General features: G+C 52.4%; 1 protein-coding gene across 2 annotated transcripts in view; it reads right to left on the bottom strand.

Annotated features, from left to right (window-relative positions):
* Positions 1-10,232, bottom strand: part of WASF2 (WASP family member 2) — a 31,162-nt gene extending 20,930 nt beyond the window's left edge. For both annotated transcript variants that reach the window (XM_065697470.1, XM_065697472.1), the window contains exon 1: positions 10,114-10,232. The gene's annotated coding sequence lies outside the window, so the exon portion shown is untranslated. The remainder of the gene's footprint in view (positions 1-10,113) is intronic.
* Between the last annotated feature and the right edge of the window lie 5,279 nt (positions 10,233-15,511).

The following is a 15,511-nucleotide window of genomic DNA, read 5'->3' as shown; positions in this document are numbered from 1 at the left end:
CCAGCAGCTGAGCAGGAGTCAGCAGTGAAGGGCAGCTGCAGGGCTGCTTCCTTGCACAGTGCTCCATTCCCCTCAAAGCCATGGGGTAGATGCATGGGTCTCCCCCAGAGCCATGGGGTCAAACCCACCCTGGGTTGCTCACCAGGCGCTAAGAGAGAGCACTGTGCTCTCATCCAGCACCACAGAACAGCTTTCCCAAAGCAGAATCGACTGAAAGCCATACAGGAGAACACAAACACACCACCCCCCACCCCCCCAACCCCTTTGTGCAGTAATAACCCACTTCTTTGCCCAAAGAAGCTGTGGCTGCCCCATCACTGGCTGCGTTCAAGGCCAGGTTGGATGAGGCTTCGAGCAAGCTGCTCTAGTGGAAGGTGAGCCTGTCCATGGCAGGAGCTGGAGCTGGATGAGCTTTAAGGTCCCTTCAACCCAAACCATTCTGTGCTTCAATCACCAACTCAAGACGTGTCAGGTACGATCTGCATTACAAAAGAGGTGTTTCAGCACTAGCATGGGGCAAGAGCAGCACTGCCCCTTTCCACAGCGATGTAGTGACACTGGGAACAGCCCTGATCCCTCACAATAAGGACACATTGCACAGTGTGGAGTCCTTGAGACAACAAACATCAGCCTGCTGTGTTCCCGGGTAGAAATACTCTTGTATTTCCTTCCCCTTCTGTTCCCCCCCTCCCCTCCAGTCTGCTGGCTCTGAGAAATGCAAAAGAGTCTCAGAAAGCCATTTTCTGCTGGTTTTTTTGTGTCTGGCTCCCGCATTATCATCATCATTTACTGCCCTCGAGGGGATTGCACAGGTGTGACTGGAAATTTGGCTCTTCCCTTTCGACTTTGGTTATCAGCCTTCCTTAAGAGGATCTTGCTGGAATCAAGCTCTCCTGGAGAGGGACTCACTGCTGGCACAAACCAGCCTGGGGGTGGAAGGATGGGGGTGTCACCAACAGGGAACAGGCAGATCCTCCCAGCTCCTGATGGAGTGCAAATACAGCCAATACTTTGACCTAGAGGGGGTTTTACGCTTAAACCTCCCCCCCTCCCCCGCCCCCCCGCCCTAATTAATGTTTCCATTCATTTAGCTGCAAAACAAGTTAAACAAAGAGGGTCACCTGGTGTTCCTATCAATGCCTGATGAGGAGCCAGGCAGAACAAATGCATTTCAATACAACTCCAGAAGAGATGTGACAAGAGAAAGGCAGTTTAGCTCAATTAAAGAGAGCTGTCACAGGGATTGGATTCTCAGAATACAGAACTATTGATTACACTGGAATTAAAGCTCCGGAACAGAAAGGTTTCAAGGTCTTTGCCATGAGGATATACATCAGGAGAAAGGCAGGGCTCCTTCAGCACTCTGGCTTTGTTGCTTCCAAGGAAACAGGAGCAGCAAAGGGAGCAGAATGCTTTCTCTTCAACCTATGAATAATTTTGGCACGCATGCTATTCTGTTGACACTGACCTTGTAGCACAAGCTTCAATCAACAGGTTGCTTTGGTGTTCCTAAAGCATTCCCAGGTAGAGAAATTCCACTATAGGTTCTTCAAATCACTACAGGATTCTCAAATCCACTTTAGGGGAGAGACCTGGGCAGGTCTCAGCCCATCAGCAGGAGGTCTCTGATAACCCAAACCACTCTCTAAACAGAATGAGACTATTCAAAGCGTCACTCTTAGCCTGTCCCCAGAGCCAAAGCCCCTGAGCAATAACTGCAACCCAAGAGAAAGATGTCTACTAAACCTCTGCCCGCCAAAACCCAGCACTTAAGAGGTCAAAGTTGAGGAGCTTTCATTGCCAAAGTCACCCCATTCTTTCTGTCCCAATCCAGGCAAAATGAGCTCTGGAGAATCATAGAATTCCAGCCTGGTTTGGGCTGGAAGGGACCTCCAGTTCCAATGATGATCCAGTTCCATGGGCAGGGCCACCTTCCACTAGATCAGGTTGCTCCAAGCACCCTGAACACTGCCAGGGATGGGGCAGCCACAGCTTCTCTGGGCACAACCTCAAAGCACTGAATTTACGCCAAAAGGTGGTGCTGCAGTGGCAGGTGACAAGAGGAGCAGCACTATACCCAGCAGCTTCCTTTGGAGGTACTGCAGGTAGCCAAGCCTCGTGCCATCGCTGCAGGGATCCTGCATGGAACCGCAGGCCCCCTCCCACAAATGGTGCGTGGCTGCTACTGCAAACCTTGCTGAATCCCTGCTAATGTGAGCCTGTTTGCTGCCTCCCTTCACACCAGCCTCCTCCAGCAAGAGGCAGGGCCCGTGGCCGTTAGCACTGACAAAGCAGGGGTGCAAAGCCCAGCTCTCACAATACATCAGCACATTGCCATTCTAGGGCAGCACTGGGTAATTAATACGAAAGGGAAGGGGGGGGAAGGTTTCTTTCTCAATGACTTATTCCTGAAGCCTGAACAGATTTTAACCTTCCTTTTGAGCAGATAAACTCTGTCTCATTTGCAGCTCGGCTCAGCCTCCCCTCCTTAAACACACATTGAACTATTTTGATTAATGAAAAGAGTAGGAACAAACCAGTTCCAAGTGTTTTCTATACAGCTCAACTGCTCTTTCAGTTTCAACTCACGCCTGGATAATTATATCACAGCTCTGAGTGCCCCCACCCTTCTGCTGCACTTGGGGAATACTGGAAAGATAAGTCTTGCCTTAATTATTAAATGTAAATAGCTCATTAAATATAATCCAATTACTTTAATTGTAAGAAAAAGGAAGTAATTACAATATGTACATGTAGTCTTGCCCGAATGCTTTTCATATCTTCAAATGAATCTTTGCAGCATTAATATTTTAAGTTAACCTTTGACATGAGGAGTAGAAAAAAAGAAGTGACACCGAGTCGCTGAGATCTTCCAGAAGTGTTTTATATGTTGGGATTTGTCAAAAAAAAAAAAAAAAAAAAAAAATCCAAGAGAACAGCCTTGAACATCTGAATTAAACCTGTTTATGAACAGGGTCTTTATAAAGGCAAAATAAAACATGGGGTTTCTATTGTGGAGGGGGAAAAGAACATATATTTATATATATGTGTGTATATATATATATATATCTCTACACACACAGATCCTGAATATGGATTTTGGATCGCAGGAATCAAGTGAGATGGGTACTACCAGTTGGGAGAACAGGCAGGCCCTCAGCACAAAAAGCCACAGGCAGCTGGGGTTTTCCAGGCAGTTATTCCCCACTCCTATGGCTTGGCCTGGCCAAGGGTGGGAAGAGGAAGCAGAGGATGGCCCTGCCCCTGGCTGGGATTACCCAGCTCTTCCTTAAGGTGCCCCCAGCAACACCCAGTCTGGTTTGAGTGCACACACAAGATACCTGTGCAGAGCATGGTGCATGATCCAGTTGGGATTTGCAGTCAGAGCTGCAGGGAGCTGCAAGGAGCAGCTTCCTGCTTTTGCTCAACAGCATGACAATCCTTGGCCTCACTTTCTAAATCTAAGTCAGCAGGACCCAGCAACCTCCTAGGCAAAGACTTCAGCAAAGCCCCCCTGGTCTGCCAGAGCAGAGCCAGATTCCAGCTTGGATGTGGTGCCAGATGCCTGTGGAATCTCCTTGGGACAGGCAGGAAAAGAGGCTTTTAAAGCCATTTTGCATGTTTCAAGCCCAACAGTGATCTCACCTTATGCTATACCCAGCACAAACTCCAGGCTCTGAGTTTGGCCCATCCAAAACTATGCCCAAGTGTTTGAAATAATCACTTTATTGAGCCCAACTTTTGGGAAGAAGAGGGATTAGACTGTATTAGGGATGCTAAAGATACAAGTCTTTCTATTAAAGTTCACCACGAGGTCTAGAATAAGCTGCTTTATGGAAACCCTCTCATGTGAAGCCAGCCCCTAGATGTAACCTCCATAATACCATATTGCAACTAAAAGGCTATTTTGTGTAAGTTAATTATACAGGGGTTTAATTTAGCCTCCCAAAGCGAAGCAGCCAGTTATCCCATGCTGCCCTAGCCAGAAGGTAAAGGTTTGACACAAGCTGTGTTTATAGCTCCATGCCTTCCTTCAGCAGAGGATGGGTTGAGCAGCTGCTGGCATTGAAAGAACAGGATCTGGGTGTGTGCACAGTTCTCTCGTGCCTGTTTTGTTGGGTTGGGTGTTGCTTTCTGCAGCTGCAAGGCCAAAGCCATGAGAGCCTGTGCTTTTCCTGACATGCACAAAAGCAGGGTGCCTGAAAGGGAACTCACTTCCACTCTAGCAAGCACTGAGTCAGCTCTGCGGGGCTCAGGCATGGTTGGGGAGCTTTCACCCATCCATTCAGGCAGGGCTGCGGATCCCCCTCCCAATTAAATCACATCCATGCATGAACTGCAGCTACACCAATCCATCAGATATTGTGGCTGATGGACTCCTCTGAATGCCCCTTCAAGCCCTCCAGCACAGAGCCACCTGAAAGCAAAGCATCATTCAATCCTGGAGCAGCAGAAAGAGACTTTTGCTATAGAATGACTTGAAGACAGACTCTTAAGAAGGAGGAAAAAGGCATCCAGTGAAAGAGGAAATGAGAAATTAAAACCACACTCAAGCTTACTAATGGTAATACAATAGGTCAAGAAAGTACTTTGCAAAAGCCCACAGTATGGGAACAGCTTCTGCACAAGTGTGATCAGTGACACCAGCCTTTGTCTGTTCTGGGAAAAGCAAGGATTGCTTTAAATACCCCAGCCAGAAGGGGAGATGGCTGGAGACAGCACCTCTGTGCCTTGCAGGACACTACACTTAGAAGAGAATCAGAGAAATGTTCCCCCTCCTTCTTTTCCATCTGAAACATTTTCCTTCTCAAGGGATTTCCAGCATCTTATAAGTGCAGGTGCTTTGAAGTAGCACAGAGTGGCATTGCTCATCATTCCATTAATGATAGTAAATAAGCTGCAGTATTTTGCTGATCCTTTTCCTTTTGCTTTACAAACAAAAGGCCAGAGTCATTAGCCCAGTTTTATGAGTGGGGAGAAAGGGAGACTCACAAGATGCTCTGGAACATCATCAGAAACATCAGCATATGAACTAGACAAGAAACCCCATGCCACAGGACTTCAGAGTAACCATGCTGGGTCATCCAGTCTCCAGATAAATCAGCAGCTTCCATCCATTAGCAGCCAGGTAGCAATGCAGAAAGAGCATGAGAACAAGGTAAGCACAGAGCAACAGTTCTCCCTGCTGTCCTTTTCCACATTGTGGCATCCCACTGCAGCTGGAGACCACATGGAATCAAGCATAACCATAGAAGACTTAGGGTTGGAAAAGACCTTAAGATCATCCATTTCCAACCCCTTGCCACGAGCAGGGACACATCACCCAAGATCATGTCACCCAAGGCTCTGTCCAACCTTGGGTGACATGGTATAGGGTCACTAGAACACTGTCAGGGATGGGGCAGACACAGCTTCTCTGGGCACCCTGTGCCAGTGTCCCACCACCCTCATAGTAAAGAACTTCCTCATATATAACCTGAACTTCCCCTGTTTCAGTTTGAACCCATCATCCCTTGTCCTATGGCTACAGCCCCTGATGAAGAGTCCCTCTCCAGCATTGTTCTTTCTGGATTTCACTTCCCTAAAGGAGTTTCATCCATAAAATCCCAGGGCAGCAAGTCCCCCATTTATCATATGCAAGATGAAAAGACCTTTCATACCCCTCACTTTACAATTAGGAGATTTTAATTTCAAATCTATGTGTGTCTTTGCTTCATAAAGGAGTTGTTCAAATAAATGCATCACCACTGATATTAACCTTCTTCTCAAGAGGGCCTTGTTTATCTGCCTGCATCACACAACACAAGAGACCTTCTCAATTTTTATTGAGCACTTGCAGCAGAAACCAAAGTAAGAAACTCAGGGTTTAGGTTTGATTGATGGCAGCAAGAACAAACCATTTGGAGCAGACAGCTCTTTGTGTGTTGTCTGCCCCAGAGTGCTCACTGCTTCCAACAGTAACACAGGAGAAGCACAGTCTCCAAGTCACCAGTGAGCTCAGAGCAGCTCCTCTGCAGTGGTGGCACAGCAAGAGCCTCCCATGCAGAACCGTAAGAGAAGCAGTGCTCAACGCTGCTGCATCAGAAGCATCTCCCCGCCCGCCCTTCTTCTCTCAGCATCACAGCACCCTTTAAAGCACCACTTCACCCCAAAACAGGTCTGGGATACTGCTCTAAAAGAGGAGATGATGCAGAAGGCATTGGGGGAATGGCACATGTCACCGCTGAGCCCAGCTGGGAGAGACTAATCGAGATTGCTGCTCCTTTAAATTTTCCCTCCTCAAAGCCCCTGCCAGATGCATACTTGAGATAAGGCTTCACTCTACCACTTCTCCAGTAGCAACCTAATACCAGGAAAGCTTTCCTGTGAACCCAGGAATTAAGGGAGGATCCAGAGGAACTATTTCCCAGCCCATTACTGCATCGAGGGCGAGCTCGGGATGGAGAATGTGATCATCGAGCAGCACTGGGCCGAATGTGATCACCTCCTGTAGAAGCTCCCCTTAGCAAACACCCCCTCTGAGCGCAATGGGCAGCACTGGTCCCTCCCCTCCTTAAAAAGAGGGCATTTTGTTACAGAGTTGCAAAAAGCCAAAGGAAGTCAATGTCACCAGGGTGGTTCTGTTCTGAGCACTCATTTGCTTATTACCCAGAAGCCACTTCCACATGCCTTGTTTTACACCCACTCTTTACAAATACCTCCCATATTTCAATACACATTCATCTGTGGTAAGTAAGGGCCCAATCTTACTAATATTGACCCTTCCACAGCGACAATAAACACTCAAAACACACCATTTCTTACTACAGCTCCCATTAGAAACCAAAAGCGCTGCTGCAAACAGTAATGCACTATAAGACAGTCTGGGAAAACAGTTGCATTTTGCTTTCCACAAGGTGAAAGTGTCCCTTTTGCTTTGCTTCCTGCACATTTAGCACAGTGTTACTGTAGAAAGGAGCTGCTTTCACCCTTAGAAGCAGCTTTTGGCAGTGTGTGTCTTTGCTGCTGTTCCATTGTGGGCAGGGACAGCAGGAACTTTAGCCCCAACGCATGCAAACACAATCCTTTGCCTGCTTTGGTGTCGCCTCATGTAGTGCACACAGCAATGTATTTTGCTCAGCTGAATGACCAAAGGCTAAGTATGATCACCAAACCTCACAGAGGCAAACTAGAAACCTTACATTAAAGATCTGAGACCACAGAGAGAAACTATCTAGAGGGATTAAACCTGAGCCTTCCATTTGTTGAAATCTTCCTTATTAGAATCTGTCAAAGGAAACAAACCTGATTTGGGGAAAACATTAATCCTCAGAACCTTCTTTGTTCTTCCAGCAACAGAAAAGACTGAAACACACAAGCCAGGAGGTGGATTTGCTGCTGTAACTCTATTGCAGATGAGGCAATCGCTGAAGTTTTAACCCCTCCACCCACACTGCATGATTATCTAACCTTTGTGAATGAAATCAACTTTTCCTAGACCAGCCCTGAAGAATGAGATGTATTCAAAGTATGCTGAGAAACTGGGTTGGTCGCTCTCAGAAACGTGGTATTCTTTTTAATGAATCACTGCTCACAAATACCTTCTGAGCTGGAGCTTAAAAATACCGGTTTCTGTTCAGCGTGTCACGTTATTCATCAGGAAACCAGTTTTATCCTCTGCTTAGGAGCACTTTACTATTAACTCATTACTCCAAACCCCAGAGTGATAACTCTAGAGACGTTAGGGCTACAGTTCCAGCCTCTACTCTTCTTCACTAAGCCACTCCACAACTAAAACAGAACTTGTACAACAAGGGGAGAGCTTATAACAGTCTTCCAGTGCCTAAAAAGGCTACAAGAAACCTGGAGAGGGACTTTGGAGAAGGGATGTAGGGACAGGACAAGGCGGAACGGCTTTAACCTGCCAGAGACTGAGATGTGCTCTTAGGCAGAAGAGGGTGCTGAGGTACTAGCACAGGGTGCCCAGAGAAGGTTCAGATGTTCCACCCCTGGCAGTGTTCAAGGCCAGGTTGGACACAGGGGCTTGGAGCAAGCTGCTCCAGGGGAAGGGGTCCCTGTCCATGGAGCTGGATGAGCTTAAAGGTCCCTTTCAACCCAAACCATTCTAGGATTCTCTGAACCAGCACCCTTCTAGCTACAGAGCTTTGTAAAACCAGAGCTGAAAGGTTTAGGAGCGCAGACCAGAGAGAAGCTCAAGTGAGGAACTGGGAGTGAGCCCAGAGCCCAGGCTCAGGCAGTGGCATCACTGCTTACACCGCTGATACTTTGTAAGGCTTGGAAAAGGTGCATCTTCCCAGCAAGGCTTCACCTTCAGCTGGGCTACCCAGAGCTGGTAAAACTGCTCCTCACCCCACACAGAACAAGGCTTTTAACCAAACAGAAAGACATGCTTTGGAAGGTAGAGGCCCATGGTTTGATCCCCAACCCGCCTAGGGACAATAGTGACAATCATAGGTTGAGCAAACAACAGCATTAAGTAGAGCTTTAAAGCTTGGGTCAAGTTCTCTCATTCAAACTTGGTGTTTTCAAGCACAATCCTTAAATGAAGAAGCAAGCAGAGGCCTGCTCCTCCCCAGCCTCCTGGAAAAACTATATCCTTGGCTCTGAATGCAGCGGGTTTCCAAAGGCACTCTATCAGCACACTGCTGGTGGTACCAGCAGGGAGACTTTAGGTTTGGGTTGGTCATAACTGAATTCTGCGTTCAACTCTGTATGGGTTCCTATGACAAAACCCCGCTCAAGGTCACTAAGGGGCACATCAGAATGCGAAGTGCTGCAATCCTGCAGATGGGTGGGAAACAGAACTATTCCCCTTCCACGTGTGACCAAGCTTCGAGACTTGGGTACTTCCCATAAAGCAACATCAGCTCTGTCACAGGGAAGCACATACACATGGTGCTGGCTTCTCACATCTTCCACTTTCAACTTTTCCAGCTCATAAGCCATAGGGAAGGACACACAAGTGAGGGCTGGAGTGTTCCATCAGTTATGGGACCACTGTGTGCCACGCTGTACTTCATCATTAACATCATCTCGTGTCCACCAACATCTGATCTGATCTAGCCAGAAGTGCCCAATTCTGTTGTTGCTACTCATGGAAGTAAACCAGTGATGCCAAATGGGAAACCTGTGTCAGCAAAAGAATACATCTCCAACAGGAAGGTCCTTAAGGTCAAACAACAGCTAATGGGGAGAAGCTGCAATCCCTTACCTTTCTCCATAGGACATCAGCTATTTGTACCTCAAAGGAGTAACCTCAACACAAACCTAATCACTAGTGAGGTGAAACCCCAGGGATATTCCTTAACAACTTATTTTCCTTAACAACTTATTTCTTGTTACATATGCTGTGGCAGAGTGCTGGAGCTAGATGATCTTTAAGGTCCCTTCCAACCCAAACCACTCCATGACTCTATGGTCTGAGCGCACCAGGAGCTCAGGGAATTTGACTAAACCACCCAACCCTATCCCGTTACACCCTCCACAGCTTCTTTTCAGAGTGCCTAGGGATTTAATGAGGAAAACACTTTCCAGAGCATCCCACACAGCCTTACCCCAAGTAGCTGTGGGGTTTAGTTGATAGCCAAGGGGCTTCCACAACTCCTTAGAGCACCCAGACACACTGAAGGGCAGGAAGACAGGAGAGAGAAGGTACTCCCATGAGCCTGTGCTCACACACTGATGCCAAACCCATCACACAGCAAAGGCAGGGAGAGACCCCCGCTCCCCAGCACAGGGGTACCCCGCAGCACCCCCCTTTCTCCCCAGCTCCCCCAAGCCATTACCCCAGCACCAGGCTCTGCTCCCCTCAGGAGCAGGCAGCACCCCCTGCCCCGAGCCATGGCTCCGGAAGAGGCCGGGCGGTGTCAGCCTGCGGCTGAGGCCGTGCCCTTGCTCCCGGCCCCATGCCGGGGCCCGGCCCGCCCCACACCGGAGCACCGGGTGCAGCACCTCTGCGGCTCACTATGTGGCAGGAAACACCGGCAGGCTCAGCTCACCACTCACTATTTGGCAAGGGCCTAGCGACCCACCCCAACGCCTCTACCTACCTCCCAGCAATAAGAGGAGGGCTGGGAGGCCCGGGGGGTCCCCGCTCGCCCCGCTCACACTCACCCCTCGCAGCGGCTTGTCCCCTTCGGCCCGCTCGGCCCGTTACCACCAGGGCGGGCCAGCCCGGCCGTCCGCCATTCCACAGCTCCCCTCCCTGCCCTGCCTGAGCCTAGCCCCGCCTCCGCCCGGCCGCAGGGCCATTGGCCAGTGCGCCAAGGACGCTGCCACACTATTGGGTATGCTGGCTGTCCATCAAAACCGCCCTACGCTACTTGCGTACGGAACTGGAGCAGCGGAAAAACCCCACCCAAGGCGGCCGCGCAAAGAGAGTAAACAGGGAGGAACGTACCATTAGGGGAAGTAGGCGGGGGCAGCCTCGGACGGGTTTGGGATAAATTCCAGGGGGAATTTCACCACTCAAAGCCACAACATCTTTAAAACATGCATCCAATTCTGTGAGGGACACAGCTCAATATCCTTCCAGGCGGCTTTGGGGGAAAGGAGTTTGTCTCTTCTGCCCTCCCCGGGAGAGCTCTCGTTTGGTATTGCCTTTCGCCTCTATGGTCTCATACCCTGAGAGGAAAGTTCCACCTGGGGGAGCGGGGGAGTCACTCCAGGGCTGGAGGGGGCAAGTGGAGCTGGGGCGGGGGGGACAGGTTGGGAGTCAGGGCTGGGAGCTGTGGGGCAGGAGTGTGGGGTGGGGATTAAGGGACGAGGATGGGGGGCAGGAGGAGGGAAGGTGAAGGGATGGGGGGGCCCCATTCACCTCCAGCCCCCAAACGAGGGCAGGGGGTCCCGAGACCCCATCTGATTCCAGCCCCCAAACCAGGGTTCGGGGGGTGGCTTAAATGAGCCTGGTTTAAAGACTGGGGCTGGCAGTGGGCCATTGGGATGGGTCCCACTCACTCCACATGGCCATGCATCCTGGTCCCTCCATCACTGCGCCACTTAGGGGTCCTTGGCAGCATCCTGCAGCTCAGCCTGGTCCTCAGCAGAGCCAAGGTGATGTTCATGGCTGCAGAGCAGGGTGAAGGGTACCAGGACACCAAGCTCTGGATGCTCAGAGTGCATTAACCAAACCATGGGGATTAAATCACTGCTACTCCCATTGAGGAGCCGACAGATCCATGTCATCTGTGCCATGGGCATCACTGATGGGCACAGTCATCCTGGGTCTCTCTGTCACTGCTCCCATCCCCTTTGGTGCCTCCTGGGCACACACATGTGCTGCAAACAGCCATTTCTTGCCTGGTTTTGCATTATCCCCTTTCAGTGCAATGCTCAGCCCCTCGTGGTGCTTCCAGCACCATCAGGCTCCCCATCCTGTCCCAGCACCCCACATCCCAATCCTATGGGTGCAAAGCAAAGGGTGAGGTGCTGCTGGAGGCTGCTCAGCTCCAGGTTTTCCAGGCTGCCAGTAAGCTGTTCCCTTGAAGAAGAGCTGCTTCTATCTCAAGGTGTCACAGCCTCAAGGGAACCACCTAATCTGTATCTGCACTGCAACCTTTATCTCTCCCTGGCTGTGCGAGAGGCTCTGTTTATAGCTGCCAAATAATACCTGCTAAATTGCAGGAGCCAGCCCCCTCCCTGTACCCCTTGACACTTGTGTCTGTACAAGAGGGATGCTCTCGCCTGCCTGGTGCCTCCCTGCATCCTGCTGGAGGTAAAGGATGCTCTAGGGGCTGGGGAAGGGCAGTTGTGCTGCTCCTGTCTCCCTCCTAAGTGGGCTCCAGCCACAGCCTGATAACCCCCTGGCACAAATTGTTTCCCCTCCTCCAGCTTCATCCCAATCCCTTTCCCTCAGCCCAGGCTTTGCTCCTGGGGAAATGAGGTGGGATCCGGCTTGTCCAGCCTCCTTTGGGGATGGGAAGAGGGGTCATCCTCCACGGCACCTTATCAGAGCCCATGTGCCAGCCTTACACAAGGGATGCAATGGTGCGCATGGAATGAACAGGGTGTACAGGATGCCTGGGACATGTATGGGATGCACAAGGTAGCTGGGATGCAGTGCGGCATCAAGGATGGGCAGGGAACACAGGACACATGGGACACACAGGATGCATGAGGTACCCGTGGTGCAGTGGGACAATGGGACAGATGGGATACAGTGGGACACTGGGGTGGGTGGGATGCACATGAGGTACCTGGAATGCACTGGGACTTCTGGAATGGGTGGGATGCACAAAAGATGTGGTGGTACAGTGGCACACTGGGATGGATGGGATGCACTTGGACCCCCAGGATGGACGGGATGCACTGGGACCCCAGGAATGATGGGATGCACTGGGACATCGGGGATGATGGGATGCACTGGGACCACTGCGATGATGGGATGCACAGGTCCCCGGGCCAGCGTGGCGCCGGGCAGTTGCTGTTGCGCTGACATTTCCTAATCAACTGTAACCCCGGCGCTGAGCCGCTCGGGCTCTCTTTGCTGTCTTGTCTCCATGGAGACTCCGCAACCTTTGCTCACTCGTTAATGGTATCGCAGCAAACGAAACTCCAGCGCCACGGAGCCTTCCCCTCCCGGCCCCGGCAGGCACCCGCGCCTCTCACCTCCATCTCCGGCCCCTCCCGCCCCTGGCGATGAAAGGGACGAGTCCTTGTTAGCGGAGGACCCGGCCACCCTGGGCCGAGCCGGGGGCAAGCGCCGGCGGTGGCGCAGGGAGGAGGGAGACGCCACCATCGCTGCCCAAAACACAGGCCCGGTGCTTGTATTGCGGTGGCAGCAAGGACGGGCTCTGCCCATGCAGGATGCAGCCCCTGCCTGCCTGATGTATTGAGCACAAGCCATTGGACCCCTCACTGCACCCACCCGAAAGCCACCAGCACCCAACACTCCTGCTCAGGAGCAGCGAGCGGGAGCGAGCTCCATCGTCCCCAGTGTCCTGCTCTCGCTGCTTCTGTTTTCACATTAACATGGGAAAGATGCCCATTACCTGCTTCCAGATAATGACTATGATTAGGCAGAGCTCTGCTGCCAGCCGAGATCTGAAGGATTTCTGTGCGCTCCAGCAGCGCTCACCGGTGCAAAAACAAGAGCCAGAAAGTCTAAATAAAAGACTAAAGGAAGGGTGTGGGGAAGCAGCTCTAATGATGAGCTTTTGGTGGTGATGGTGCTGGCTTCAGCCTGGATATGGGCAAGGTGGGATTGGAGAGGAGCTGCTCTGTGCTTGCAGCCCACGTTTGAGCAGGGCTTGCCTGGAAATGGGGGGTTTTGAAGGCAAAACTCAAGGTGTTTGCTTGGAAGGGGCTGTAATGAATGAGGTTGTCCTTGGGTTCCCCAAGCCTGCGGGAAGAGCTGCTGTGATGGGTGTCCTTGGGGTATCTCCATCCCCAGACCTGGGTTCATGGGTACCTGGCTCAGCTGGTGACCTTCCTCATCCTCCTCATCCTCCTGCTCCCCTTACTCAGAGCCCGTGTTGATCTCATTCATGTCTCCCACATGCTAGTATGCGCTCTAACCCCTGCATGCCCCTTAAGCGCATCACCTCATGGGACATAGCCCAGCAAGCAGGGGGGTGACCACAGCCCAGTTTGTCCCCATCCTGCATAGATGCTGGGGTGTCAATAGGTGTCCCCTTCGTCCTAATGCAAGGTCCTCACTCAGGCACCCACAGCCCCAGCACATACTCAGCATGCCATCCATCCACCAGGATCCATCCCAGGCTGTCTGTGCGGAAGCAGGGAGCTCTGATTAGGCACAATTCCCAGCGATGAAGGCTTCTTCCTCATTTCTTCCCCCCTCAGTGATAACAATAATATAATCCCCTTAATCCCTCTCCCAGGAGCCGGGAAGCTCCACGCTTTTGCCACTGCTGATAACCCACACAGCTGGGACCCCCAAAAACCACTTGGCTCATGCTTTGCCCCCAGAATGCCATGTCCTGCCCCTTGGCTCACCCACATCACCCCAGACCCCTCACCCAGCCCCACAGCCAGCATCGCTCCCCCCCTCCATCCTGCAGGACACGGCTGGAAAAAGCCAGCCATCACTCCACAGAGCCTCCATCCAGGACCCCCAGGGGGGCTCTGCTCCTTTACAGCAGGGATCTGGTGAAGCCCACGGGGAGTAGGGGGGTGGGGTGGTGGGGTGGGAGGAGGGGCATCATCCCCCTGCAGCCCTCTGGGCTCCCCGAACACCTTAGTGCTTTGGTTAGGAGAATGGGTGCAGGCAGCATCGCCTCCCAGCCCAGTGGAGCCCCCAGACCTTGTCCCCCCATCAATGGGTGCTGAGAAGGAATCCAAGCATCCAGCAGCCAAACCCTCCTCTTCCCCGTGGACCCCAGCCCGCCCTCGTGGACACAGCCCACCCCCTCGGTGCCAGCTCCCCCCGCGGCCATCCTCATCCAGCCGGCATTAACAGCAACCCCTGCAATAGCCTTTGCTTTGATTCCCTGCCTTTGCTGGCCCCGGCTCTGCTGACCTCAGCTCCTCCGGCTCCAAAACGCCTTTCCAATCACTGGAGAGTGAGGCCTCTTGGAATGGATCTGCCCTGGGCTGCCCCCGGCCTCCCGCTGCAGCGCGCACACCACAGCACCCATGTGCCATGCGGCAAGCTGGGTGCGGTGCATCCGCCCCGGTCGATTTAGAAGGCGCCAGGCTGGGCTTGATTAAACCCGAGTTAAAAGCCAGAGCCAGGGCACAGAGAGGGGGGGATTACAATCGCTCGGGGGGAATGTTAATGGACTCCAGAGCTCTCTGCCGGCTGGCGGCTGGGCTCAGGCCAGGCTGAGGATGGATGGGGCCGGGCAGACGCAGCCCTGCGGCGGGTGCGATGCGTGCGCCGGGGCTCAGGGGGAGCAGCTGCGGGGCGGAGGGGACGTGGAAATCTCTTCCAAGGGCCTTTCCCTTCCTCTGGGAGCAGCAGGGGTGGTCTGGTTCCTCCAGCTGGGATCCGCGCTGCTGGCGCTGAGGCTGTTCGTGTAGCAGGGATGCTACACGTCCCCAGGGAGCAACGGCATCACCCCACATCCCTCACAAGGGTCCTGGATGGGGACAGCGTGGGGTGGCAGCAGCTTTGGGGGACTGCAGTGGGGTGGAAGGGGCTGGGGTGCTGGTGTTGAGGTGCTGGTCGGCCCCCGGCTCAGGATGCTGCCCACTCCTGCTGCCAGATGCACTGGATTGCAGGTCTGACGTGGGAAATCGCCTCCCTTCCTCGTTAGCTTGTGATTAGCATGTCAAGTGTTGAAGTTGGTGGGTATAAAGGATGCAAGCTAAGATAATGGCTTCAATTTCCTTCACGGCACAGCCATTAATTTGAAGAGGAAGGGGTGGCCAAATCTCCTGGTCAGATCCAAGCAGCGGGATGAAGGCAGGGTCCTGCTGCTGCCCCCCACCCCAGCTCCCACTGCAGGGCTGGGGTGTGTGGCACAGCCCTCATCCTGCCCCATGTACCAGCGGATGACAGCAGAGCTGGGTGCTGTGTGCTGGTACGGGGGTGAGTATTGGCATGGGCAGA

Source organism: Lathamus discolor, chromosome 18, assembly GCF_037157495.1.
Source record: "Lathamus discolor isolate bLatDis1 chromosome 18, bLatDis1.hap1, whole genome shotgun sequence".
Taxonomy (NCBI): Eukaryota; Metazoa; Chordata; class Aves; order Psittaciformes; family Psittacidae; genus Lathamus; species Lathamus discolor.
Note: the sequence above shows the minus strand (reverse complement) of the source record. Positions and strands in the feature narration are given on the sequence as shown.